This window comes from Festucalex cinctus, chromosome 4 (assembly GCF_051991245.1).
Source record: "Festucalex cinctus isolate MCC-2025b chromosome 4, RoL_Fcin_1.0, whole genome shotgun sequence".
In the NCBI taxonomy this organism is placed as follows: Eukaryota; Metazoa; Chordata; class Actinopteri; order Syngnathiformes; family Syngnathidae; genus Festucalex; species Festucalex cinctus.
This window is the reverse complement of record NC_135414.1, coordinates 3,701,826-3,729,662: the sequence shown is the minus strand read 5'-3', so window position 1 is coordinate 3,729,662 and position 27,837 is coordinate 3,701,826. Positions and strand designations below refer to the sequence as shown.

The 27,837-nt window shown below is 38.9% G+C and overlaps 1 protein-coding gene across 1 annotated transcript in view; it reads right to left on the bottom strand.

Annotated features, from left to right (window-relative positions):
• LOC144017102 (cell migration-inducing and hyaluronan-binding protein-like) overlaps positions 1-27,837 on the bottom strand; it is a 276,493-nt gene that overhangs the window by 78,129 nt on the left and 170,527 nt on the right. The window contains exons 3-4 of the mRNA XM_077518355.1: positions 561-654; positions 340-467 (exon numbers count right to left, since the gene is read on the bottom strand). The gene's annotated coding sequence lies outside the window, so the exon portion shown is untranslated. The remainder of the gene's footprint in view (positions 1-339; positions 468-560; positions 655-27,837) is intronic.

The window sequence follows — 27,837 nt, the reverse complement described above, 5'->3', positions numbered from 1 at the left end:
TGAAACAGAGCATCAAGTGTCACTTCATTTGTACTTAAGTTGACTGTCAAGCAGGGAGATGGAACCATTTTTAATTGCATTTAAGTTAAAGGGGCACAATGCAAGATTCAGAGTTTTTGCCCATTTGCGACCCCTCTGGCGAAACGGAATGGACCCCAGCGACGTGCACACGGCCAGGATCGTGTGCGACTTTTCGGGCACAAGCAAACCTCCAAGTTAACAAACGTAAACACGGAGCACAACGCATTTTTCATAGGCTTAATAATGTCTACAGAGGTAAGGAACGTATTAAAGGGTTAGCTTGGATTTTTTTGACACGAATCTCTATTTCATCCTCACCTCCAGTGTGTGCGACCAGCACTGACTTGCCGCTGACAGTGTTCTGTGACGAGTTCTGGTCCGGTGTTGGATAAGAGGAAAATAGTCCAGCAAGCTGGCTGATGCCACGGAAATAAAGCGTTTTTCTTCTAAAAAAAACAAAACAATTTGTGTTCAAAAGATTGATACATTTGCATCACAATACTACTTTCTGGAAAAAAAAAAAAGTCAGACGCCATTACCAGGCACTACTTTTCTGTTCGTTTGTATCACTGAGCGGGGCCCTGTAGACAGCTGACAAACGCGCTGTAGACAGCTGATCCGCGCGCCTTCCACCTTCGAAAAGACAAACAACTTGTAGATTAGTGCGCGTATATCAGCTGCATGCGGGGCGCCGCGCAGTGATACGAACAAACAGAAAAGTAGTGCCTGGCGGTAATGGCGTCTGACTTTTTTCAGACAGGAGTATTGTGATGCAAATGTATCACTCTTTTGAACACAAATTGTTTTTACAAGAAAAACGCTTTTATTTCTGTGACACCAGCCAGCTTGCTGGACTATTTTCCTCTCGTCCAACACTGGACCAGAACTCGTGTCACAGAACGCTGTCAGGGTCACACACAGGAGGTGAGGATGAAATAGAGATTCATGTCAAAAAATCCGAACTATCACTTTAATCTTCAAGTTACTTTGTATGTGAAAGTCATTTTGAGTGACAAAAGCTTACATAACTAGTAATAATAGTAGTAGTAGTCGTAGAAACAGTAGTAGTGTTACTAGTAATAAGTAGTAACTTGTAGTTAAATAATTGTGACATTGTATGTAATTGTAGTGAACAACAATAAATATAAAACAAAACAAACATTTTCTTTTTTTAGTACAATACTGTATGTGGTCATGCAATCTACTACAAAGTTGAGCCAAACTGAAACTAAACTAATAGATTGATATTTTAGTGCCAGTATCGATACGGTCTATATCAATAATATCGATATTTGGATCGATCCACCCACAACTATTATGCAGTGGGCTTTATCTGCAGGTAGTTGTCAGTAATGATCAGTAATCTGATGCTGAATGCAAGCCGAATAGGGACACGTGCATTTACCATTTAATATCCTGATTAATTTCAGTTTGCTCATTTAAAACTTTTTCAGTCTTAAAATAGTCAAACAAAAACACTATTGTGAAGATATTTTGTGTCAAATTATTACAAAGCACAAATATAAAGAATTATACAATGACTACTATGTGAAATCAAAGTTGTGCTTAAATGTTCCCCAAGGAGGGCTCGAACCATGAGCTCCTGCGGGCCAACCCATTGCTTTAATCATTCAGCTATCACGGAAATGTAGGTTGCTGTGACAATATATCGTATTGTATTTAGTAATCAATTTTGCAAGGAATTTTGAAAAAAATGTTCGTCAAATGACATTTAACCAAATAGATGTTAACTTGTCTACACTGAAATTAAATTTTGAATGTTGTTTTTTTCTCTTATTTTTATCATTTTAAACTTCCATGCACTATTTTTTTTTAAGTTTGCTGTATAAGGTTTTAACATTGTCAATGTAACCTACTTTTCTTTTCTTTTCTGTGCTCTGAATGTTAACTACTGTGTTTGTTGATGCTAATGTGTTGTCTTTCCTTGTGGAAAGCACATTAAGTTGCCTTGTGTAGGAAATGTGCTACACAAATAAACTTGCCTTGCCTTGAATATAGAACGGATAATATAGAAACAAAACTTAATAATGACAAATGACATCAAACGTAATGGATGTGAAATAATTATTAGTGACAATGATTAGTATTATATATTGCATTCCTACAAAAGAGTTACCCACACTGTATGCGAACCCAGGTTCGCCATGCGGCAGGTAATTAAGCTATCCACTGACCTAACATGTCTGGCTCAAAACTCATGGCTTATAGTGTATCTATATTGAAAAGTGACATATGATGCTGAATAATGGGGTCACATGTTCAATCACTTCAATGAAATTATAGAATGCATTATGCAATATGGATTAATTTTGAAGAAATAGTTTGTCAAATGACATTTAACGAAATAGATGTTAACTTGTATTATGACTATACTGAAAAGGAAAAAAACAAAACAAAACAGTTGCTCCATTCGGGGCACCATTCATATGGTTGTCTTTGTAATGCACCTGGTTCAAAGACTTATCCAAGTGAGCTAACCTGACCTGTTAGGTATCAAAGCGAATTGGCGTATTTGTAATTTAAAGTGTCATCTGATGCTGAAAGTCATCAGCGCTGATTTGGGACATGTGTGTAAATATGTGTTTTACAATTATGACAAGAGCAAATGACTGTTGTCAAGAGATTTTAGTTTTAACTATAAAAAAAAAAAAAAAAAAAAAGAAGCATGTACAGTCAGAGGTGGGATTTGAACCCACAACCTACTGATTAAAGAACTTAGCCACTCGACCACCACAGGTGTAATAAAGTCTGTGACATTATTTTTATTATTTTAAATTCCCCCCCTTTATCCTCGTCCTCCCGTGACGCTGGTCTGAACGTTTTTTTTTCCTTCTCTTTGTCTTCCGTGGAGTCTCCACAAGGGATTAAGACGTATCGGGTGCAGGTCTCTTTAAATCCTTCTTGAATTAGCTGTCCTGTCCGTGAAGTTGCGTGAACAATCGCAAGAGCTAATAGGGACAATAGTGTGCACGCGCATGATGTCATGCTCAGAGCCACAGTTAAAGATTCCGGCCCAAACGCTCCAACATTTTTTCCTTTTACAGAAAAATAGGGGCAACAGTCATTGTGCCACATCAATTCTTAAAACATGTGCGGGTGAAAAATATGGCTATTTTAACACTCAAATTTGAGTCTAATCTTGCACCGTCTACCTTTAAGCAAGGGTGTCACTGCTCACGCGTTCAGCATGATTGTCACCCATTTCCGCCCTCTCTCACGCTTCACTTTAATTCCTCACTGTCAATGTTGTCACAGATTACTTGAAAAAGTAATCTAATTATTGATTACTCCTCAAAAAAGTAATCTAGTTACTTTACAGATTACTTTATTGTCAAAGTAACTAAATTAAGTTATAACTGATAAGTTACTTCTTAGTACCAATTTGTGCCGGGGTGTGGGGTTGGGGGGTTGGGTGGTACTGGGGTAGCTGGGCAGAAGGAACGGTAGAACTGCTTGTTTTCTCCTTACCTGTCAACGCTAATATAGGATTTTGAATGCAGCATCTTGTGTCTTGCTCGTGCACAACACTGATATGTGACATGTTCACTGCATGCCGATCTAAGACACCCTATTGGCCCATGAATGCTCTGAACCAATGGCAGGACAGCTTTTTCATGTTGAGGGAAAAAAAAAACCTTAGGTATCGGTATGGTAGTGATATCAGCCGATACCGCAAAGCTGGGTATCGGAATCGGTATCGGGGGCCAAAAAAATGGTATGGGAACAACACTAGTTAAAACCTTATTTGTGTCTGCGCTTTGGGATCCAACCTTCAGCACATGACAAAAGTTTGCAATGCACAGAGAGGTTTTTGTAACTTTTACTGGACATCATCTGTGTTTTTGAGTGAATTATTAATTCTCTTACTAAAGTAAAGGAATTATACATTGTAGCAACTTCAGAATATTATGAATATATATGTGATTTTTATCATTTATCTTGCTCCTACAGCCAACCAAAGTCAGTGTGGTGCCCCTAGAGGCTATTGATGGAATTACAACTTCCCTTCGTACCGGTTTGTCCTGTAGGCAGTAGCTTATTTTGAAATGACTTGGTCAGAACTACCAAAAAGCCCAAAACGCGTCACAATACTGCCTACGGATTATTTATTTGTCCGTTATCACAGCGACACAATTATCCCTGCACAATCCTACAAAAATCTTGTGTTTTTGTTTTTATACTATTTGCAGTATCTTATTCCTCAATTATTATGGTGTGCTCCCAAATTTTCCAGAAATGAAGCTTGAAGTGATCGAATTAGGAGTGTCAGAGGAAGAGGCAAACAAATATACTAGTGAGTTCTAGAAGATAAATCAATACCTCCAATAATTTTGGGGAATGTTTTGTTTGATTTATCTCATCCCGAATTTGTGGTATTTGGATGTACAGGTATGTTTCCATTTTGTATAACATTGTGTTTAAAACAAATCGTTCCGTATAATTTTTCGAAGAGACATCATTTGCTGGCTTTGTTAGCGTCGGAAAAACGCTCAAATTCGGCCTGTTTCTTGGTACATGTGTACACAACGTGGACTGTGTGTGCCTGTGATTGTTTTGTTTCCATCGCTGCTGATCTTTTCCCTCTGAGGCTCCAGGTAATGCAAGCAGTTGGCTGTCCATCACGCTTTTAACATTTACCAGCCCATGTGTCAATCACATTTATTATTATGCAACACACGGAAAAATGTTCTGGGAGAGGCCAGCACCAATTGTCACAGTGTACTATACAGTTAGGTCCAAAAGGATTTGGACAGTGACACAAGTTTTGTTATTTTAGCTGTTGACAACGTATCCATGATACAATCATATAATCAATATATAATTAAAGCAAATGAAAACATTACATGTATTACATGTAATTACAATAGTTTGTCGCCTCCCCTGTGTCGAGCACATGAAACAGAAGACGACATTTTCATCCGTTGCAATGATTGGTCAAAATAAACGTGTGGTGCACAAGATGCTGCATCGTCCATAATCAGCTCGGAGAACTGTACAGAATGTCCCGCCTTTCCCAAGCAAATCACCATAGTGCAGTCCCAGACTGATAATGTGAAGAACTCTCTTGAGTGAATCACATTTATCAATCTGGTTACACTGCCTTGTTTGTTTAAAAAAAAAAAAAAAAAAAAAAAAACGCATCCACATAAAGGCACACAAAAATGAAATTCTTTGCTTGTTGGGCATCTTATTGGGTGTCAGTGTTCACACATAAATAAATGTCATTGATGACCACATTGTATCATTTTATTTGATCATGATTTTATAAACCTTAACTAGATTTAATTTAGTTACAACCAATAATAAATCAACATAAATCTTAATTTCTGAATGTGCCACTTATTTACAGGAAAAGTTGGGCTCCAAGGTAAAAAAGTTCAAGACCCCCTGCCTTCATATAAATGTAGTCATTTGAATTAAAAGTGGAAATCAATCCATTAAGAAAGAGATCCTGGAATTGAAGATGATATCTGGATTACAAAGCATGGTAACCGGACTGCGACAACGCGCTTCTAAAGTATGATGGCATGTTATGATGTGCGCGTCAATCATTCATGCATTCATTATGGTGGACTTCGGCATTTTTTGGTTGCTATATCCATCCATGTATTCATTATCAGAACCGCTTATCCTCACATTTACAGAAACCATTTGTGAATTCTTTTTAAGGCGAGGAAATACGGGCTGGTTTTAATAAACAGGTGAAAGATGCGGCGCTAGCTAGCAGCTAGGCTAAAAACACTCCCTGGCTATGATGGATACTAGTAGTGCAATGGATCAGAAAAATCACGGTTCGGATCGGATCACGGATTTGAGTAGTATAGTACATTGTCCTCAGCTAGCTATGTAGGATTAAGTGTCTTCATTTATTTTGTAAAACGCCTTTTCCCCACTAAAAAATAAAATAAGAGAAAAAATCAATTCAAAATGTCATAATAGCCGATTTAGGAACACAACATTTAAGCGCAATATGAGGCAGAAACATTTTTATTTTTACAGGATTCAGGTGTAAAATAACGTATTAATGGCTTAAAGTTGTGTTCCTATAATCTAAACAGCTAAGTTTGACGTTTTGAGTTGAATGCTTTGAATGCTTGAATGAAAAGACTTCAACGTATAATTTTACAGAACATTAGTTTATTCATTTTTTCCTTTCGGACACATTACAGTTTACATCAATCACATCACATCATTTGCAACATTGACATCCGAAAGAAGGGCTGACGGGTAGAAGCCGAAGCTTATTCGAGACCCGTCCCCATCGACCCATTACTATAACGCATCATTCATATACATTATTTAGAATAGACATTAATTTTTATCGTTATCCATCCCATACTATCCCAGACACTGCTCGCTCAGTTCATCTTGAATGTCCGTGTGTAGATTGTGGCTAGTCCCAGTCATTTAGAACTGGTGAGTCAGTCCCCAGACGCCACCAGCAAGCCCACCCCGCCAGGCGAGCAGCCAAGGCAAGCGCAATTCTTCTCTTTCACCAGTAGGGTCTTCGCTGACCTCGGATCAGCTTTCACACATGTTGTGCTTTCCAGAAGAGTAGATCGTCTTGCATTCGGCCCATTGCTTACAAGCAATTTCAGCACTCGATTCTGGTCAGGTAGCACCACTGGTTGCTAGCATGTTGTGGATCTGATGACTCCTGTGCGCTGCCCAGCCTAGCTCACCCAGCAGAGCGGCCCACGCCAGCTGCATTCCAGGAACCAGACCACCAACCCCCATTTTGCGTATTGACAGCAGATTCATTGGAGCCACAATACAGCCTTATCATGTAGCCTTGACTGTTACAACAAATGTCCAAACGGAATTCGAGCCAGACAATATTTAGATTCAAACGGGAACAGCAATACATGTTATCAATGCAGGTGTATAAACAAGAGTTAGCCTTGGCAAAGTCAGCAAATAATCATATACAACTCCAGCTTTGGGTAATTAGTGATGTTGTTGTTGTTGTTGTGATATTGTGAATTACTGTTGTCTCTCAAGCGCAGCCAATTCCTCAGCTCCTTTCACGATTCGTGTTTTTAGTTGACCAGAGTTATCTTTAGTTTGAATAAGAATTCGGCAGTCTTTTGTCCACGTGCTTTCGATAAGTCCATTCTTTCTCATTTGTCGAGCCTTTTTGGCGATGTCAGCATTTCGTTTGGTGAGGTTTTCGTTTATGTAGACATGTTTCCCACGAAGCTTGTGACGGTCTCTCAGAAGAGCAATCTTTTTCTTTCTGTCAACAAACCTGATCAGAACTGCCGGTGGTCGTGTCCCTCCAGTTGGAAGCGAAAAGCACATCTGAATGTGCGCAGGATCAACAGTTAATCCCAAATCTCTGAGTTGAAGTGTCACTTGTTGTTCCACCGTCTCGTTCCCTGAATATTGGTCAGAATCTTCCGTGCTCGTGCTAGCCGCAGCTCTCAAAGGGCCACGGCGCGGCTTGATCTTGATACCGGTGACTATCACATCGTTGATACGAAGATTTTGTTCCAAATCATCCACTTTTTGTTCCAAGGCAACAATGCGTCGATCTTTTTCCTGTGTCTCTTTCTTCAATTGCTGTATTTCCTGAAGAAGTGGCTCATCAACAAGTAGTTAGATTCACGAGCGAGTGCAGGAGCAAGTACAGATGCGTCCTTCCTCAACAGATGCGTCCTTGAAACGCATTCCCTTACTTTAAACATGGAAAGTGAATTACAAAGTAGCCTTGGTCCAGAATATTGAAAAAGAATTAGTTACTAGCCTGGTTGGTGCAGCCGGCAGCCAGACTTGTTGGTAATGCTAACAGCTAGCCGCTAACTACTTACGCCGGAGACTTCTGCTGTATCATATCCAATGACGGCAAAATTAATTAGCGGTTTCTCAGCGTCCTAAATTAGCGATTGAACATAGGTTCGGGATAGCGTTGTGTTGATGTTGGTCGCTACTACAATGTTAATCAATTACGATAAACAAGTATGTAGAATGGAAGTCAAGCTAGCCATCACGCCACGACGTGGGCGAACTTCAAAGTAAAAGTGTACTAAGTCTATTTGCATTGCCGTCAATGTATTACTGTATTTGGTAAACTTTATTTTGAAGTTAGGCTAAGCGTGTTCAGTATGTTTGTGAATGCGCTATTTGTTCTCTATCTTTATATATTTAAATATTTTTGTGACCCAACAGAATTATCATTGTATGATACTGTATGTATACAGGCGGCACGGTGGACGAGTGGTTAGCACGTCTGCCTCCCAGTTCTGAGGACTCCGGTTCGAGTCCAGGCCCCGGCCTTCCTGGGTGGAGTTTGCATGTTCTCCCCGTGCCCGCGTGGGTCTTCTCCGGGTACTCCGGTCTCCTCCCACATTCCAAAGACATGCATGGCAGGTTAATTGGGCGCTCCGAATTGTCCCTAGGTGTGCTTGTGAGTGTGGATGGTTGTTCGTCTCTGTGTGCCCTGCGATTGGCTGGCAACCAGTCCAGGGTGTCCCCCGCCTACTGCCCAGAGCCAGCTGAGATAGGCGCCAGCACCCCCCGCGACCCTTGTGAGGAGTAAGCGGTCAAGAAAATGGATGGATGGATGGATGTATACAGTACATCACTGTGGTCTAGTTATTTTAATTAAATGTTATGAAATCTTGCATGCTTGAAATTTTATTTTGGTTTTCACGGTTTACAGCAGGCCCTACATTGGGATGCTGCTTTATTTTATTTTTGTATTGAAAAAAAAAAACAACTAGTTGCAACAATGTCAGTATATCTATCTGTGAAAATGTATTTGACCAATACTGTTGTTAGTTTTGGTCACAATGACTGGTATATGAAATCAAGTTCTTCTTGGCCTAGCTGTCACTAGTGGTTACCATTCTAAATACCTTCCACTGCATTGTTGTCATTTCCCGAGTTTCACACCCATTCACTGACCTGTTGACACTTGCACGACCGCACAGCTGAGCTTCAGCATGATCTTAATAAGCTTAAACTCAGCCTTTGACAGGCTGACACATGCAGGGATCTAAAGTTCAAAATAGTTGAACTCATAAATGTCAGTACTGTCATAAATGTCAGTAATGTTAATCAGTACTTCAACATGAACAGAATCTTCGTTTGGAATAGAATCTTCGTATCAACGATGTGATAGTCACAGGTATCAAGATCAAGCCGTGCCGTGGCCCTTCGGTGAAGGCTGCGGCTTGCACAAGCGCGGAAAATTCTGACCAATCTTCAGGGAACAAGACTGTGGAACAGCAAGTGACACTTCAACTCAGAGATTTGGGATTAACCGTTGATCCTGTGCGCATTCAGATGTGCTTTTCGCTCCCAACTGGAGGGACACGACCACCGGCAGTTCTGATCAGGTTTGTTGACAGAAAGAAAAAGATTGCTCTTCTGAGAGCCCGTCACAAGCTTCGTGGTAAACATGTCGACATCAACGAATATCTCACCAAAACGAAATGCTGACATCGCCAAAAAGGCGCGACAAATGAGAAAGAATGGACTTATCGAAAGCACGTGGACAAAAGACTGCCAAATTTTTATTCAAACTAAAGATAACTCTGGTCAACAAAAAACAAGAATCGTGAAAAGAGTTGATGAATTGGCAGAGCATGAGAGACATCAACAACAGTAACTTACATCACTAATTAGCCAAAACTGGAGTTGTATATGATTACTTGCTGACATTGCCAAGGCTAACTCTTGTTTATACACCTGCATTGATAACATGTACTGCTGTTCCCGTTATGAATCTAAAGATTGTCTGACTCAAGTCTAAGTCTAATTCCGCTTAGACATTTGTTGTAACAGTCAAGGCTACATGATAAGGCTGTATTGTGGCTACTACGAATCTGCTGTCAATACGCAAAATGGGGTTGGTGCCTGGAGTGCGGCTGGCGTTGGCCGCTCTGCTGGGTGAGCTGGTCTTGGTAGGGCTCAACAGTCTATCAACAACTACAAATAGCAGCTGACCAGAATCGAGGCAATATTGCTTGAAAGCTATGGGCTGAATGCAAGCCGATCTACTCTTCTGGAAGCCACAACGTGTGAAAGCTGATCTGAGGTCAGCGAAGACGCTACTGGTAAAAGAGAAGAAATGCGCTTGCCTTGGCTGCTCGCCTGGCGGGTTGGGCCTGCTGGTGGCGTCTGGGGACCGATTTACTAGTTCCAAATGACTTTGACAAGCCGCAATCTACACACGGACATTCAAGATGAACTGAGCGAGCAGTGTCTGGGATAGTATGCGATGGATGGATAACGATATGAATTAATGACTATTCTAAATAATATATATGACTGATGTGTTACAGTAATGGATCGATAGGGACGGGTCTCGAATAAGCCATCGGCTTCTACCCGTCAGCCCTTCTTTTGGATGTCAATGTTGCAAATTATGTGATGTGATCCTGTAACCTGTAATGTGTCCGAAAGGAAAAAAATAAACAAACCAATAACAAACCAATAACAAACCAAACCAAACCAAACCAATTAATTGATTTATTGCTTATCACGACGGCCCCAATCCTGAGGGCTGAGGGACGAGGCGAGCTGTAAGGGCGGTATTGGGATTGAGCCTAAATGTAGGATAATGATCAGACATTCCTGTTCTAAAATACAATCTCATATTTCATTAATATTAGGGTCAAAGTGATTATAGATTGGTTTAAAAACTAATTATTAATACCAAAACCAAAGTATCAGTACCAAACCTGAGTTTGGTACCAAAGTACCAAACCTGATTGGTTTAAAAAGTAATTATTAATATCAAAACCAAATGAACAAATGTTCACATGCACCAAAATGCAACTGCTCGCTTTTTAAAGGCAATCCCTCCAGAGTTCTCAACATGACAATCGCACTGCACACACATTTCAATTTGCCTGAAAGTAGATAAAAAGGTATGAATGTTTTCGAGAAAATAAAAATTCCAAAATGAAAGAGTTACTTGTGCCTTGTACCAGAAGGGTTTATTTAGTGTTATGGTCAGATAAGCGGTCTCTATTCCAAGATCTTTTAATGCTGTTACCACACATTAGCAGCTGAATTTTTAGGTGGACTTACTAGGGATGTAACGATATCCAAACATCAACAATATGATAATTATCACGATATTGTGTATTTAAAAAAGGTCACGATATTGTAAAAAATGAAATGAGCTGATACTTAAAAAAGTATGCTATTGTGCTTTTGTACATAACAGCAATACATATAAACTACCTTCAATCTCTAATAACACTTAATATTGAGGTACTTAATCACAAGTGCAAGCCCATATTGAGTTCCTCCACATATTGACTCACTTCAAAGCATTTTACCATCCCCTTCATCTGACAATTAGTGTATTTTAAACATAGAAGGGCCAAAACCTAATGAAAATTAAACTGCACTAAAAAACTAGCCACCAGATGGTGCTTGAACTGCACCAATGCAAATCAACCTGACTTTTTTAACAGATGCGTAGCTTTTTAATATCGTGAACATGACGATGACAATATTGTGGCAGTTTTAATATCACAATATCACGATATTGCCGGTATATCACAACATCACGATACGATATTATCATGATATGAAGGTCACAATGTGATAATTATCACGATATTGTGTTGGCGATATTTAAAAAAGGTCACAATATTGTGCTTTTGTACATAATCGCAATGCATATAAACCACCTACAGTCTCTAATAACAATATTGACGCACTTACTTGGTAATGCAAGCACACATTGATCGCTTCACAAGCAAATTAGGTTCCCCTTCATCTGACAATTAGCATAGATTTTAAACATAGAAGGCCAAAACATCCCTAATAAAAATTAAATTGCACTTATAAACTAGCCACTAGAAGGTGCTAGAACTGCACAAATGGAAATTACCTGACTTTTTTAACAGATGTGCTCCTTTTAAATATTGTGAACATGACGACGATGATATTGTGGCAGTTTTAATATCAAGATATCACGATATTGCCCTTATCGTTACATCGCTAGCACTTACTCACACCGATAAGTGAAAAGCAGTGACATTATAATCAAAGACTTCAACAGTAAATTACGTTCAAGTCGCCTCAACCTGTTTCACTAAATGTTTCCCTTTGGCCTTGAATGGGATTTGTAAAGAGCTCATTACTTCCCAATATTATTGGAGGCATCATGGAGACAGGACAGAAAGTAGTCAAATGTAATAAATAAAATACAGCAGGGACATAGCACAATTGGGAAACAAAGTGTCTGTAGTTGTGTCTACTTCTAACAAATACAGAGACAATGCAATCTTAAATGACACCGTTTGACCTGAAAAATCCCACACAGCCTACGCACACTCTGCTTAAGGTTACGAAACAGCACTTGGTTTGCTCTTTTCCCTCAACACAGACAGCTGACATTTCACAGATTTGTGGGTTTAACAGACAGAAGCAGCAATCCTCTGGGTGATGCACTACTCAGAGCAAAAACAAATGTCACTCAACACAACACAATCACTTCTCCATCCTGATTTAGATATTAAACGTGCATAGAGATGAAGGACAACCAGGATCGTTTGATTTTTATTTATTTTTTTAAGTCAAATCTTACTTGTAATACAGTTACTGCATACAATTGCAATTCTAACAAAAGTGAAGTCTGAAGGTACAGAATGACAATAATGTAGAATTCTTGTGAAACATTATTATGTAATGAATGGTAATCTCAATTAAAGGGATACTTCACTTATTTAGCCCATTATAGCAATAAAAAGTTAATATTTTGTCTATAATTAATTTGACACTTTCATTATTTTTCACGCACAATTATTACCTTTAAAAACACATTTTGCAACTTGCTGTCGACTGAAACTGACATCACAAGGGCTCAAGTAATCAATCACAGCTCACCTGTTTTCTAGGTTTGGTCATGTGACATTCACAAACTGAGCTGTGATTGGTTACCTGAGCCCTTGTGATGTCATTTCCTTTTCTTTTTTGTAACTGTTTCTTTATTGACCATACAAGCATTTCAACAGACAACATATACATAAAGGGATATTTTTTGTTTGTTTGTTTTTTTGTTTTTACACACAATATTCCCCCCAAAAATGTAACAAATAGGTGAAAGGATTAATATGTCACAGCTCACCTGTTTTCTAGTTTTGGTCAGGTGACATTCACAAGCTGAGCTGTGATTGGTTACCTGAGCCCTTGTGATGTCATTTTCAGTCTACAGCAAGTTGCAAAATGTGTTTTTAAACCGTCACTTGCCTTTGGTGCCGGTTGGCGTGGGTGCGCTCCTCCGCCTGGGAGACCCATGTGGCTTACATGAAGTGAGCTTGTGTGTGAATGAGTGATTAAAAAAAAAAAAAAAAGTGTTTTTAAAGGTACTAATTGTACATAAAAAATAATTAAAATATCACATTTATTCTAGGCAAAATATTAATGTTTGACTGCCAAAAATGGCTAAATAAGTAAAGTATCCCTTTAAAAACCAACGATGGATTCACATTCCAGTAAGCCAGTAATGCTTGTTGCATTTTTACATACTTGTCATATTCAAAACATTCTCTTGCTGTCTTTTGACATCTCCCAATCACTCAAATGTATTAAGGCACTCCTCCAAACAATAGCAAAAAATAAACAAAATAATATAAAACTTCAGTTTCAAATCTTATAAGTTCACTGAGAACAAGATTAATATAGTTTGACTGCATGACCGGATGGTAAAATTATACTTGGTGAAAAAACATGGAAAGTTCTGAGTCATCACAGCTATTTATAGTGTTTGCTAACCACTTAAGCCTTGGAACTTGAGTCTGGAGTACTGAGGGATGCCACACATGCAAACGGCCTCACATACCCTCAAATATCAACTGTCTGACTTTGTAATCCCTTGCACTGTTGTAACAGCAGATTTAAATGATAGCAATGGATCACAAATTTGATACAAGACAGTATCAAAAAGTTTTTACAGTCTACAGGAAATATATTCAGTGGTAACACCTCTGTATGCAAAATTAGACAAAAAATTATTTCATTTAGCCTGCTATGCAGGATCAAAACTGTCAAAATTTAAAATAAATAAATGACAAAATAAACTAGAGCTGCGAGCAGCTATAAAGGGCCCTCGCAGCCCGGGCCACGTTGGGGTCCTTGCACGTTGGGGTACTTGCACATTGGGGTACTGGCACGTTGGGGTACTGGCATATTGGAAGCAAAATTTCTTTGAAAATGGCATAATAAACGTTTACATGTAGAATATTTTTTTTGCCAGTGTCTGTCAAGCTCAACGGATTTTGGTGATTGTTAAGACCTGCAAAAATCAGCGTCCTTATTTATTTTTAGGCAATGAGTTGCCCTGATTGGTATTTTTTTGTAAAAGTGTATATACACATCAATTTCTCGTTGTACTCATTGCACAATGTTTACTTTTATTGTCCAAAGGGGCAATCAAAAATGAATAAAACAAAATGGAAACGTACATACGTTTGGATCGGTGTGAAGCCAGTGAACAATTTGAGTGGTGGAAACTAAAAGAATATTCATAAATGACTTAGTTATCACACTTAGAATGAGTGTACATTTTTTGTACAAAATACCGTATGTGGGGTATTTTTTTTTCATGCCTCAAGGGCTAGGTGGCGCTGCATATATAACTGAATGTTGTCATAGAGATAACTTCAGGCCTTGACGATAAACATACATGTCAAGTTTGGGATTTTTTGGAGCATGTACCGGGGAGTTATCAAGCATATCCTTTTTCATTGCGAAACACAAATTTTGATGCCCCGCCCTCATCATATAGTATTTCAAAAAGTCAAAATTTTTCCACCTGTCGTTGGCTCAGGTCTTGACATGGTCCAGGCCAAGTCTTAACTCAGTCGGATGAAACGTGTAGGAGAGGTGGGCAAAAGTCTGCCCCCTGTGAATGTGCAAAAATCGTCAAAAATGGGACATTCAAAAATTCGTAGCTCACTTCCTGTTCATTTTAGCATATGGGTACAAGAGACTTTTTTGTAGGTCTTGGGCTCCCTCATACACCTGAAAATATTCGTCGTTCTTGCTTAAACGTACAACCGGGGCTGCTTCGTTAAAAATTACGAGGGGGCGCTATTGAGTCATTTTTGTAAAAATAGCACAATCAACAATAAAATATTGCTCATTTTACCAGGCCAGATGTGTGTGCCAAGTTTCAGGAGTTTCTGTGCATGTTTAGACCCTCAAAACTGGCGTTGTTTTCTTGGCGAACAGCGCTTAGCCACGCCCACAGCAATTCGCAAAAACTCACAAACTTCGTGTTGTGACATCATGAAGGCCGAAACCCTCATCTGAGCAAATATGAGGTAGGTCCAGTTAACATGTTTGGGGAAAAATGTAGAAGAAAATTCGTAAGAAAAAAAATTGGCACTAGGTGGCGCTATCAGTTAGATGAAATGTAAGTTAGTAGATGTCTTTAGAGCTGGACTCTCATCAAATGTGTGAAATTTTGAGAAGATAGGATCATCTCGGTCAAGTTAATGCAGCTTTTATTGTCACGAAAAATCTTCAGACTTTGCGTCACCGTAGCGGCCACGCCCTTTGGCGAAAAGTTACAATATTCGGTGTGGGGCATCATCAACATCTTAAGGCTTTTCTGACCAATTTTCAACTGGATCCCTTCAACGAGCTCAGCACAGTAGCTAAAAACGTAAAGTATGACATTTATTGTAACCACTAGGTGGCGCTATATGTATAACTGAATTTTGTCATATAGATGTTTTCAGGCCGTGACTATTACGTTGCCTGAGAAGTTTGAGATTTTTTGGAGCTTGTACATGGGAGTTATTCAGCATTTGCTCTTTCTGGACAAATGAAATTTTAAAGGCAATATTTGATGCCCCGCCCCCGTCATATAGTATTTCGAAAAGGCAAGACTTTTTGCCCAGCTGTTCTATTAGGTCTTGAGATGATAAATACCAAGTTTGAAGTCAATGGGATGAAAAATGTTTGCTTAGGGGGAAAAAGCATGAACACAGTGAATGTGCCAAAATAGGCCAAAATTGGACATTAAAAAATTCATAGCTCACTTCCTGTACATTTTAGCTACATGGTCCCAATAGACTTTTTTGTGCGTCTCGGGGTGCTACACGTGCCTGCCAATTTTCGTTGCTCTAGCTCAAACGTGCCGGGCTTGGTTTTTATTTTTCTATGCTAGGGGGCGCTATAGAGTCGCGTTGTTATAACGACTTCATAATATCAAATTTTTCGCCGGACCTGAGGAGTGTGCAAAGTTCGGTGAGTTTTCGTGAATATTTAGGTCCCCAAAATCGCGATTGTTTGCGGAGAATAAAGAAGAAGAAGAAGAAGAATAATAACTAGAGCTGCGAGCAGCTATAAAGGGCCCTCGCAGCCCGGGCCACATTGGGGTCCTTGCACGTTGGGGTACTTGCACGTTGGGGTACTGGCACGTTGGGGTACTGGCATATTGGAAGCAAAATTTCTTTGAAAATGGCATAATAAACGTTTACATGTAGAATATTTTTTTGCCAGTGTGTGTGTCAATCTCAACGGGTTTTGGTGATTGTTAAGACCTGCAAAAATCAGCGTCCTTTTTTATTTTTAGGCAATGAGTTGCCCTGATTGGTATTTTTTTGTAAAAGTGTATATACACATCATCGCTCGTTGTACTCATTGCACAATGTTACTTTTATTGTCCAAAGGGGCAATCAAAAATGAATAAAACAAAATGGAAACGTACATACGTTTGGATCGGTGTGAAGCCAGTGAACAATTTGAGTGGTGGAAACTAAAAGAATATTCATAACTGACTTAGTTATCACACTTAGAATGATTGTACATTTTTTGTACAAAATACCGTATGTGGGGTATTTTTTATTTTTTTTTATATAAGCCTCAAGGGCTAGGTGGCGCTGTATTTATAACTGAATGTTGTCATAGAGATACCTTCAGGCCTTGATTATAAGCATACATGTCAAGTGTGGGATTTTTTTTGGAGCATGTACCGTGGAGTTATTAAGCATATCCTTCATTCACGATATTGCTTTTAATGTCCATAGAGGCTATCAAAAATAAATAAAAATATATATATGTTTGGATAAGTCTGATGCCAGTGAACATTTTGAGTGGTGGAAACTAAAAGAATATTCATAAATGACTTAGTTATCACACTTAGAATGAGTTTACATTTTTTGTACAAAATACCGTATGTGTGGTATTTTTTTTTCATGCCTCAAGGGCTAGGTGGCGCTGCATATATAACTGAATGTTGTCATAGAGATAACTTCAGGCCTTGACGATAAACATACATGTCAAGTTTGGGATTTTTTGGAGCATGTACCGGGGAGATATCAAGCATATCATTTTTCATTGCGAAACACACATTTTGATGCCCCGCCCTCATCATATAGTATTTCGAAAAGTCAAAATTTTTCCCCCTGTCGTTGGCTCAGATCTTGACGTGGTCCAGGCCAAGTCTTAACTCAGTCGGATGAAACGTATAGGAGAAGTGGGCAAAAGTCTGCCCCCTGTGAATGTGCAAAAATCGTCAAAAATGGGACATTCAAAAATTCGTAGCTCACTTCCTGTTCATTTTAGCATATGGGTCCAGAGACTTTTTTGTAGGTCTTGGGCTCCCTCATACACCTAAAAATATTCGTCGTTCTTGCTTAAACGTACAACCGGGGCTGCTTCGTTAAAAATTTCGAGGGGGCGCTATTGAGTCATTTTTTTAAAAATAGCACAATCAACAATAAAATATGGCTCATTTTACCAGGCCAGATGTGTGTGCCAAGTTTCATGAGTTTCTGTGCATGTTTAGACCCTCAAAACTGGCGTTGTTTTCTTGGCGAACAGCGCTTAGCCACACCCACAGCAATTCGCGAAAACTCACAAACTTCGTGTTGTGACATCATGAAGGCCGAAACCCTCATCTGAGCAAATATGAGGTAGGTCCAGTTAACGTGTTTGGAGAAAAACGTAGAAGAAAATTCGTAAGAAAAAAAATTGCCACTAGGTGGCGCGATCAGTTAGATGAAATATAAGTCAGTAGATGTCTTTAGGGCTGGACTCTCATCAAATGTGTGAAATTTTGAGAAGATAGGATCATCTCGGTCAAGTTAATGCAGCTTTTATTTTCACGAAAAATCTTCAGACTTTGCGTCACAGTAGCGGCCACGCCCTTTGGCGAAAAGTTACAATATTCGGTGTGGGGCATGATCAACATCTTAAGGCTTTTCTGACCAATTTTCAAATGGATCCCTTCAACAAGCTCAGCACAGTAGCTAAAAACGTAAAGTATGACATTTATTGTAACCACTAGGTGGCGCTATATGTATAACTGAATTTTATCATATAGATGTTTTCAGGCCGTGACTATTACGTTGCCTGAGAAGTTTGAGATTTTTTGGAGCTTGAACATGGGAGTTATTAAGCATTTGCTCTTTCTGGACAAATGAAATTTTAAAGGCAATATTTGATGCCCCGCCCCCGTCATATAGTATTTCAAAAAGGCAAGATGTTTTGCCCAGTTGTTCTCTCAGGTCTTGAGATGATAAATGCCAAGTTTGAAGTCAATTGGATGAAAAATGTTTGCAAAGGGGGAAAAAGCATGACCACAGTGAATGTGCCAAAATAGGCCAAAATTGGACATTAAAAAATTCATAGCTCACTTCCTGTACATTTTAGCTACATGGTCCCAATAGACTTTTTTGTGCGTCTCGGGGTGCTACACGTGCCTGCCAATTTTTGTTGCTCTCGCTCAAACGTGCCGGGCTTGGTTTTTATTTTTCTACGCTAGGGGGCGCTATCGAGTCGCATTTTTATGACAACTTAATAATATCAAATTTTTCGCCGGGCCTGAGGAGTGTGCAAAGTTCGGTGAGTTTTCGTGAATGTTTAGGTACCCAAAATCGCGATTGTTTGCGGAGAATAAAGAAGAAGAATAATAATAATAATAATAATAATAATAATAATTTTTACAAAAACAATAGGGACCTCGCAGCGGTCGCTGCTCGGGCCCTAATAATAATAATAATAATAATAATAATAATAATAATAATAATAATAATAATTTTTACAAAAACAATAGGGACCTCGCAGCGGTCGCTGCTCGGGCCCTAATAAATAAATAAAAGTGAAAATAAAAACAGAAAAATGAAATACCAAAAAATAAATATAAATGGAAATAAAAACAAGAACATTTATATATATATATATATATATATATATATATATATATATATATATATATATATATATATATATATATATACAGGACTGTCTCAGAAAATTTGAATATTGTGGTAAAGTCCATTATTTTCTGTAATGCAATTAAATAAGCAAAATGACATACATTCTGGATTCATTACTAAATTCTGAAATATCTTATCTCAAATTATTAGAATATTTCCTCAGACCAAGTAAAAAAAAATGCCATAATCAGCAATATTAAAACAATAAAAGGCTTGCAATATTTCAGTTGATTTGAAATGATTCCAGAATGTATGGCATTTTTGCTTATTTAATTGCATTACAGAAAATAATGGACTTTACCACAATATTCTAATTTTCTGAGACAGTCCTGTATATATATATGTATATGTATGTATATATATATATGTGTATATATATGTGTGTATATATATATATATATCAATAAATAATATAAAATAAATAAAAAAATAACTGACATTCAAAACATAAATATAAAAATAAATGTAAAAAAAAAAATACAAAAATAAATATATAATTAAATATCAATCAATAAATAAAAACGCACTGCTGTTTTTATTTTATTTCATGCTGCAGACCCTTTGTCAGGATGAAATTTCATTCGTGTCTTGGGTTGGGCTAGGACCGCCCCCTTATTTGAATACCATTTTGACCTGACAGAGCATCTGCAGCTTGACCTTTTTTTTTTTTTTTTTTTTTTGCTTATAATTGAAATTAACTGTGGGTTTTTAAAATTTATGAATATCAAAAAATTCCAGACACTGTCCGGTTAAGCAACAGAAATTTGAACACAAATGGTGCAGCAATTTATGTCTTCACAATAGGGTTGTAAACACAAACCAATTAGAATTGGAAAATAATTTTTTATGTAATGAAACAAATTGAATCATTACATTTTAAAATCATTGCATTCTTGAATTGAATCGCACTCCATATATCGAGATTAGGGATGCAACAATTAACCGGTTTTACGATTAACCGCGGTTTTTAAATGTCAGGATTATCTAATCACAGCTGTTCAACAACACCGGTTATTTCCGCTCACAACACCTCTTCTGTTTCCACACGGTCCATTTAGCAGGCGCACAACCAGAGATGGGAAGTAACGAAGTACAAATACTTCGTTACTGTACTTGAGTAGTTTTTTCCAGTACTTTGTAATTCACGGAGTATTTCATTTTAAAATACTTTTTTCTTTTATCCGTTACATTTTCACAACAGTATCTGTACATTTTACTTGATACATTTTCAAACCAGAAGGTCGTTACTCGTTACTTTTGTTTTATGTGCATGAAAATGATTAAAAAGTGACAACAGCTTTTGCGCTTCCATGTTCCTGGCTCGGCCATTGCGGCCAATCATATGAAGCGTTACACACGGTCTCCGACATCCCCGCTTGTGATAGGCTCCATCTCAACCTATGAGATGACGCAATGGTGGAGTGTCCAAGTTGAAACAAGTTTGAAACTGTCAACAAGCTAAATAATCATTACCCTTTCGTTAGCTTGGTCCTGGTTAATGCACTGATCTGAATATATGACTGGATAGCCTATGGTCCGAGCAGACTACTGTATAAACTAAACGGTATGCGTACAGATTAGACATATACAGCTCGTAGGCAGTTTAGAATAGGGAAGGGGGCGATGGCGGGGGGAGGGGTGCGTTTGTGGCGGGGCGGTCACTATTTTTTTAACAAGTTTAAAAAAATAAATTAATAAATTAAATTTAAAAATGAACAAGTGTATAGTATGTGCTGCTTTAAAGACCCCCTTTTTTATCGCTCAGTTCCTTAGAGCCCAATATTAGATTTGGCAGAGATATCTTTTCTTGAATTACACTTATAATTCTTTCATTTAAAATATACAAGTTTCCTCCTGTAAACATCATTAAGCATATAATTTATACGTGTATTTAAGGCAAGTTGTGGAAACTTAATTTCCATTGCATCTTTAAACAAAGGGCACCATCTAGAGGAGTAAAAAAAATGTTGCTCTATTATGAAAAAAAAAATAGAATGTTGCTCTATTATATACGATATACATACGAGCCATCTATGTCTAATCTGCAGGATTTGTTTAAAAAGTCAGCAACTTTTTTTTTTAATGTATTTTCAGTTATTTATTGTCGTTAAAAATATACATTTTCAAGGAATGCTGATGTGATTTTTTTTTGTCTATAAAAAACTGTTTCACAGACTATAATCGAAAAATCTGAAACCATTGCACCCCTGATTCAAGATATCTATTGAATTGTCTTTTATGAGAGATCCATTCCAAGTATAAATCGGTATTAATTATTTTTGTCCTTTAAATGAAATAAACATGTATAGAGTTTGGGGTTTGGAGACCTCTTTACATTTTGTTGCTAAAGCTACAACCGTACCATATCAAATCACTTGGTCATAGTGTTTTGGGTTGGATCCTGTGGTCATTGTGTTATGATGTTGGTGTATTGTGCTTCCCTGCGATTGGCTGGCAACCACTCCACGGTGTCCCCCGCCTACTGCCCAGAGCCAGCTAAGATAGGCGCCAGCACCCCCCGTGACCCTTGTGAGGAATAAGCGGTCATAAAATGGATGGATGGATGTATTATGCTTAATGCATATTACGCTTATGCAGGAAAGTGGGTCATTGTGTTACGGATGTATTATATGTAGTTACTATGTTATATTTTTCACATTAAACAACTGATTGCATTTGGTTTTGGAGGTGCCTGAAAAGATTAAAGGGATATTTCACTTATTTAGCCCATTATAGGAATAAAAGGTTAATATTTTGTCTGTAATAATTTTATACTTTTATTATTGTTCACGTACAAATAGTACCTTTAAAAACACATTTTGCAACTTGCTGTCGACTGAAAATGACATCACAAGGGCTCAGGTAACCAATTACAGCTCAGTTTGTGTCACATGACCAAAACTAGAAAACAAGTGAGCTGTGATTGGTTACCTGAGCCCTGAGCACTTGTTTTCTTGTTTTGGTCATGTGACACAAACTGAGCTGTGATTGGTTACCTGAGCCCTTGTGATGTCATTTTCAGTCGACAGCAAGTTGCAAAATGTGTTAAAGGTACTAATTGTACATGAAAAATAATGAAAATATCACATTTATTATAGGCAAAATATTAACCTTTTATTGCTATAATGGGCTAAATAAGTGAAATATCCCTTTAATGGCATTTCCATCCATTTCAATGAGGAAAGTTAACTTGGCATATGAGTGTTTTGAGTTACAAACATGGAACGAATTAAACTCATAAATATGAAGGACCAAATGAGTATATATTTTTACAAAAATCCTTCCTGAGTAACTTTGTTTTGCGAAGCAGAAGTTGGAATGCGAGTAAAGGTGAAATTTATGGGATTGGAAATATTTAAAGACTGACGGATATAGAACTGTGAAAGAGCAAAGACACTCAGGGGCTGATGCGAAATCCCACAATACAACACATCACTTTCAATCATGTCCATGAAGACTGTGAGCCAGCAACTCCCTAGTCGCCCTTGACATCCAGGTCAAATACTGTATATCAGGACTGACTGAGAGAGACAGATTATCTTGTGTAGTGCTTGGTGAAGAAAAGGAATCTATCATTTGGAATAAACATCTCAACTGGCTCAACAAAAATTTCTTATTAGGTACCTACATGAGAAAATAGGTACATCATAGAATCACAGACATAGAAAAGTAAATCCTTTCACATATCACACATATTGAAGGATACCACAAATTATATTTGGCTTATGCACGTATACTATACTATACTATACTATACTATACTATACTATACTATACTATACTATAGTGTTTTTAAACCGTCACTTGCCTTTGGTGCCGGTTGGCGTGGGTTCGCTCCTCCGCCTGGGAGACCCATGTGGCTTACATGAAATGAGCTTGTGTGTGAATGAGTGAAAAAAAAAGAAAAAAAAAGTGTTTTTAAAGGTACATGAAAAATAATGAAAATATCACATTTATTCTAGGCAAAATATTAATGTTTGACTGCCAAAAAGGGCTAAATAAGTGTAATGTACAAATAGCAAAGGCACATAATAAAATGACATAGCTACGCCTATAACTGGAAGATGGGTGAATTAATGTTTGCAAACAGTATTTCAATAATCAGAGCAGGTTCTCTGTAACACCAAAAAGTTGAGAAGTTAAAAACTCGATCCATTGTGTCCTCAGATCGCCCTGTCCTTTCCGTTAGAATGTCAGGCTGAAGCCAGTTCTTTTAAACATTCCAACATGCCTGGAGAAATGGCCCAAATAGTCCCTTGGTGGTTGAAAGTGTTGGAAAATTCAAACTGGGGTTGCCTCTGACTGTATCAAATATTCAAATGTGGAAAAGTCATATAATACTAGTACAAATGTTATGATCTGTATCTACCATGGCTGCAATAAAAAGATGTGGAAAGATTTCCTTGGTGATTTTATCTATGAGCTTATCTTAAACCTAGAGGAGTATCCTGTGTGACGTCATTGTTTATGTTTTGCACGTTGCATTAGGAGAGTTGGGTGGCAAGAAACAGTGTGTTTTACATGCAGTTTGATGGTTTTGCACATTTGGAGGAAGATTAAGAAAGGCAGATGGTTCATTCTTGTCATGCAATCAATTGGTAGGGGCCTGATAAAAAGATGTATCACATTCACACCAAAAGAGGCCACAAAAAAAAAGAAAGAAATGGCTGCAAGAAATGAAGAGGGTATACCTGTACGAGTCATATTGTCTTCACGGTCTCATTCAGGTGTTCCAAAGCACGATCAACAGCCACCCTGACTTGTTCCTCGCCTTGAAATGGGCTATCCTGGATCGCTAAACGTGAAGGCTAAAGAAAAAGCTCTCCAGCGCTACGAACGGAGTATCAAAAGGCAACAAGTATCAGAATTGTGTTACGGATTCCTATAATGAGACAAAATATCTTTTTTGTGCCTATACTTGTGTTGTGTCCACATGTTAATCATCTTATCCGAATAAATATTACATACTGCATTTGTGTTTTGATCTGTAGTAGGCTATGGCACCATGCCCCATGGTGAAGCCTCTTTGTTTTTGTCATGTCGATGCAACACTTCTTTGTTTTGCATTTTGTCCATCAGTGTATTTTTTTGCCACGGACCTTCTCTGCAAACGTCTTCCGTCCTTCGGCCGTTAAAAGTTTATTGTCGTACGTATTATCTATGCAGCACGTCATTATTTTCTGCAACCCAACCAACTGCGCATGTGACACAATATGTCAACAAAAGATCCTCCTCTACCCATCCATCCATTTTCTGCCGGGTAAAGCCTGCTTTATATTCCTGTGTTCGCTTGGGCGTCAACTTCCGCCGGACAGCACATGATTGAGCATTGTAGCTTGCGGCCCCTCTACTATGCATGATACGCACACATCAAAACCTACGGCTGCACATAGATGGTTAGGTGATTGTTCCGATTAGTCACATGCTGTGTTGACATAATCAGCTTTGCCCGATAGTTTCCAGGACACTCATTTAGTGGCCGTACATATCACCTTAGCCGCCGCCTCCTTGATCTCTTTTGCAATAAAATTAAATGAGTAATCTGGTCATCTAGGTTGATTAGTTGTAGCAAATAATGTTCCACGCTTTGGTCCTTGTTCCAGAAACTAAAAACAACTTCCGGAATTGGTCTTAAAATGCAGAGGAAACTCCGTAGCGTCTTTGTCTTTGGAGTGAAACTGCAGCACATTTTCCAAACAACAATATGGGTTGCGCACAAGTATGAAGACAAACTCATGCACGGCACTCCGCGATGACGTTCATGCCGTCTCCTCTTGCCCTGAGTATCTATAATATTCATTGACACGGGGATGACGTGGATCATTGTCCATCTCTACTATGTCTATCTCTACTATGAAACACCATCCAATCAACTGCTTCTATCTTTTGCCATATCATCAAAAAACACAAGTGACCCAGTGCCATTGAAAGCCATGCATGCCCATGTCATCACACTAACACGACCGTGTTTACAGAAGATGTGGTGTGCTTTGGATCCTGAGCTGTTCCAATTCCTCTACAAACTTTCTTCTTCTCATCATTCTTTATTTATTTTTATTTTTTTTATTTTTATTTTTTATTATTATTTTTTTTAAAGAGCTCAGAATTGTTCATTCGGTAGTCTTACCGATTCAACGTCTTATCATCATTGCTCTTTTGTGTGTGTGTGTGTGTGTGTGTGTGTGTGTATGTGTGCGTGCGTTTGCGTGCGTTTGTGTGCGTGCGTGCGCGTGCGTGCGTGCGAATACGTATACATTTATACTCATTAATTCACCTAAAACCTTATAAATATCCCATTACCCTTCGCCTTAACCAGGTACTTCAGAGTCTTGCCAGAGTCGTGAGGTTCAAATGGTCAGGAGACCAGAGAAAAGGTCAGAAAAAATAAAGAGAAAAGAAAGATAAATCAAAGTGAAATCCAGCACCAACCAAACACTTCCTGCCTTCCCCATGGTTACAAAATAAAAGTCTTACGCCAACCCCGGAAGCCTCTAAATTCCAACAAATTAACGAGATCTCAAGAGACCAGAGGAAAAACTAAAGAGAGGAAGGAGGGAAGGATCGATGAGGCAGAGTGAGATGCATAGAAGCCAGTACATCCAATCCATCAAAGTGAAATCCAGCACCAACCAAACCCCTCCTGCGTGGTTACAAAACCAGTCTTATGCCAACCCCAGAAACCTCAAACTTCCAATAAATTGAGATCTCAAGTGACCAGAGGAAAAACAAAAGAGAGGAAGGAGGGAAGGATAGATAAAGCAAAGTGAAATCCACACACACCAGCACCCACTGATTCAAGGGGCTGTGGGAGGGAGAGGCAAATTCTGTTTGAGTTTCAGTAGATGCTGGTGCGATGGATCTGGCATGCATAAGGACCACCACCAAAGAAAGAAGCCGTCAACCGCGGTCCAGCAAAGCGAGCACCTCCACCCCCCCCCCCCCCCGCCCCGGCAGCACCAAGGCCACCCCCACGCCACCCGAGCGGACCCAGACGCCCGGAACACCCCCGCCCCAGCCCCGGCCCACACCCCCTAGCCCAAGGCCGCAGAACGAGGCCCGGCGGGTCCCCATAGCGCCCCACCGATCCCCAGCCCCCATCCCCCCACGACCCCCCCCCCCCCCCCCCGCACCCCACCCAAACCCGCCACCCGCCACGACCCAGGCCCCGCCACCCCCGGCCCCCAAACCCCCGAACACACCCCGACCCCCAACACCCAACCCCCCACCCACCCATACCTCCACCCCCCCCCAAACAAAAAAAATGCATCAAAACATGTAACAAATACATGTTACAACTAGAGCTGCGAGCAGCTATAAAGGGCCCTCGCAGCCCGGGCCACGTTGGAGTCCTTGCACGTTGGGGTACTTGCACGTTAGGGTACTGGCACGTTGGGGTACTGGCATATTGGAAGCAAAATTTCTTTGAAAATGGCATAATAAACATTTACATGTAGAATATTTTTTTTGCCAGTGTGTGTCAAGCTCAACGGGTTTTGGGGATTGTTAAGACCTGCAAAAATCAGCGTCCTTTTTTATTTTTAGGCAATGAGTTGCCCTGATTGGTATTTTTTGTAAAAGTGTATATATACATCATCGCTCGTTGTACTCATTGCACAATGTTACTTTTATTGTCCAAAGGGGCAATCAAAAATGAATAAAACAAAATGGAAACGTACATACGTTTGGATCGGTGTGAAGCCAGTGAACAATTTGAGTGGTGGAAACTAAAAGAATATTCATAAATGACTTAGTCATCACACTTAGAATGAGTTTACATTTTTTGTACAAAATACCGTATGTGTTTTTTTTTTTTTTTTATATGCCTCAAGGGCTAGGTGGCGCTGTATTTATAACTGAATGTTGTCATCGAGATACCTTCAGGCCTTGATTATAAGCATACATGTCAAGTGTGGGATTTTTTTTGGAGCATGTACCGTGGAGTTATTAAGCATATCCTTCATTCACGATATTGCTTTTAATGTCCACAGAGGCTATCAAAAATAAATAAAAATATATATATGTTTGGATAAGTCTGATGCCAGTGAACATTTTGAGTGGTGGAAACTAAAAGAATATTCATAAATGACTTAGTTATCACACTTAGAATGAGTTTACATTTTTTGTACAAAATACCGTATGTGGGGTATTTTTTTTTTATGCCTCAAGGGCTAGGTGGCGCTGCATATATAACTGAATGTTGTCATAGAGATAGCTTCAGGCCTTGACGATAAACATACATGTCAAGTTTGGGATTTTTTGGAGCATGTACCGGGGAGTTATTAAGCATATCCTTTTTCAGTGCGAAACACAAATTTTGATGCCCCGCCTTCATCATATAGTATTTTGAAAGGTCAAGATTTTTCCCCCTGTCGTTGACTCAGGTCTTGACATGGTCCAGGTCAAGTCTTAACTCAGTCAGATGAAACGTGTAGGAGAAGTGGGCAAAAGTCTGCCCCCTGTGAATGTGCAAAAATCGTCAAAAATGGGACATTCAAAAATTCGTAGCTCACTTCCTGTTCATTTTAGCATATGGGTCCAAGAGACTTTTTTGTAGGTCTTGGGCTCCCTCATACACCTAAAAATATTCGTCGTTCTTGCT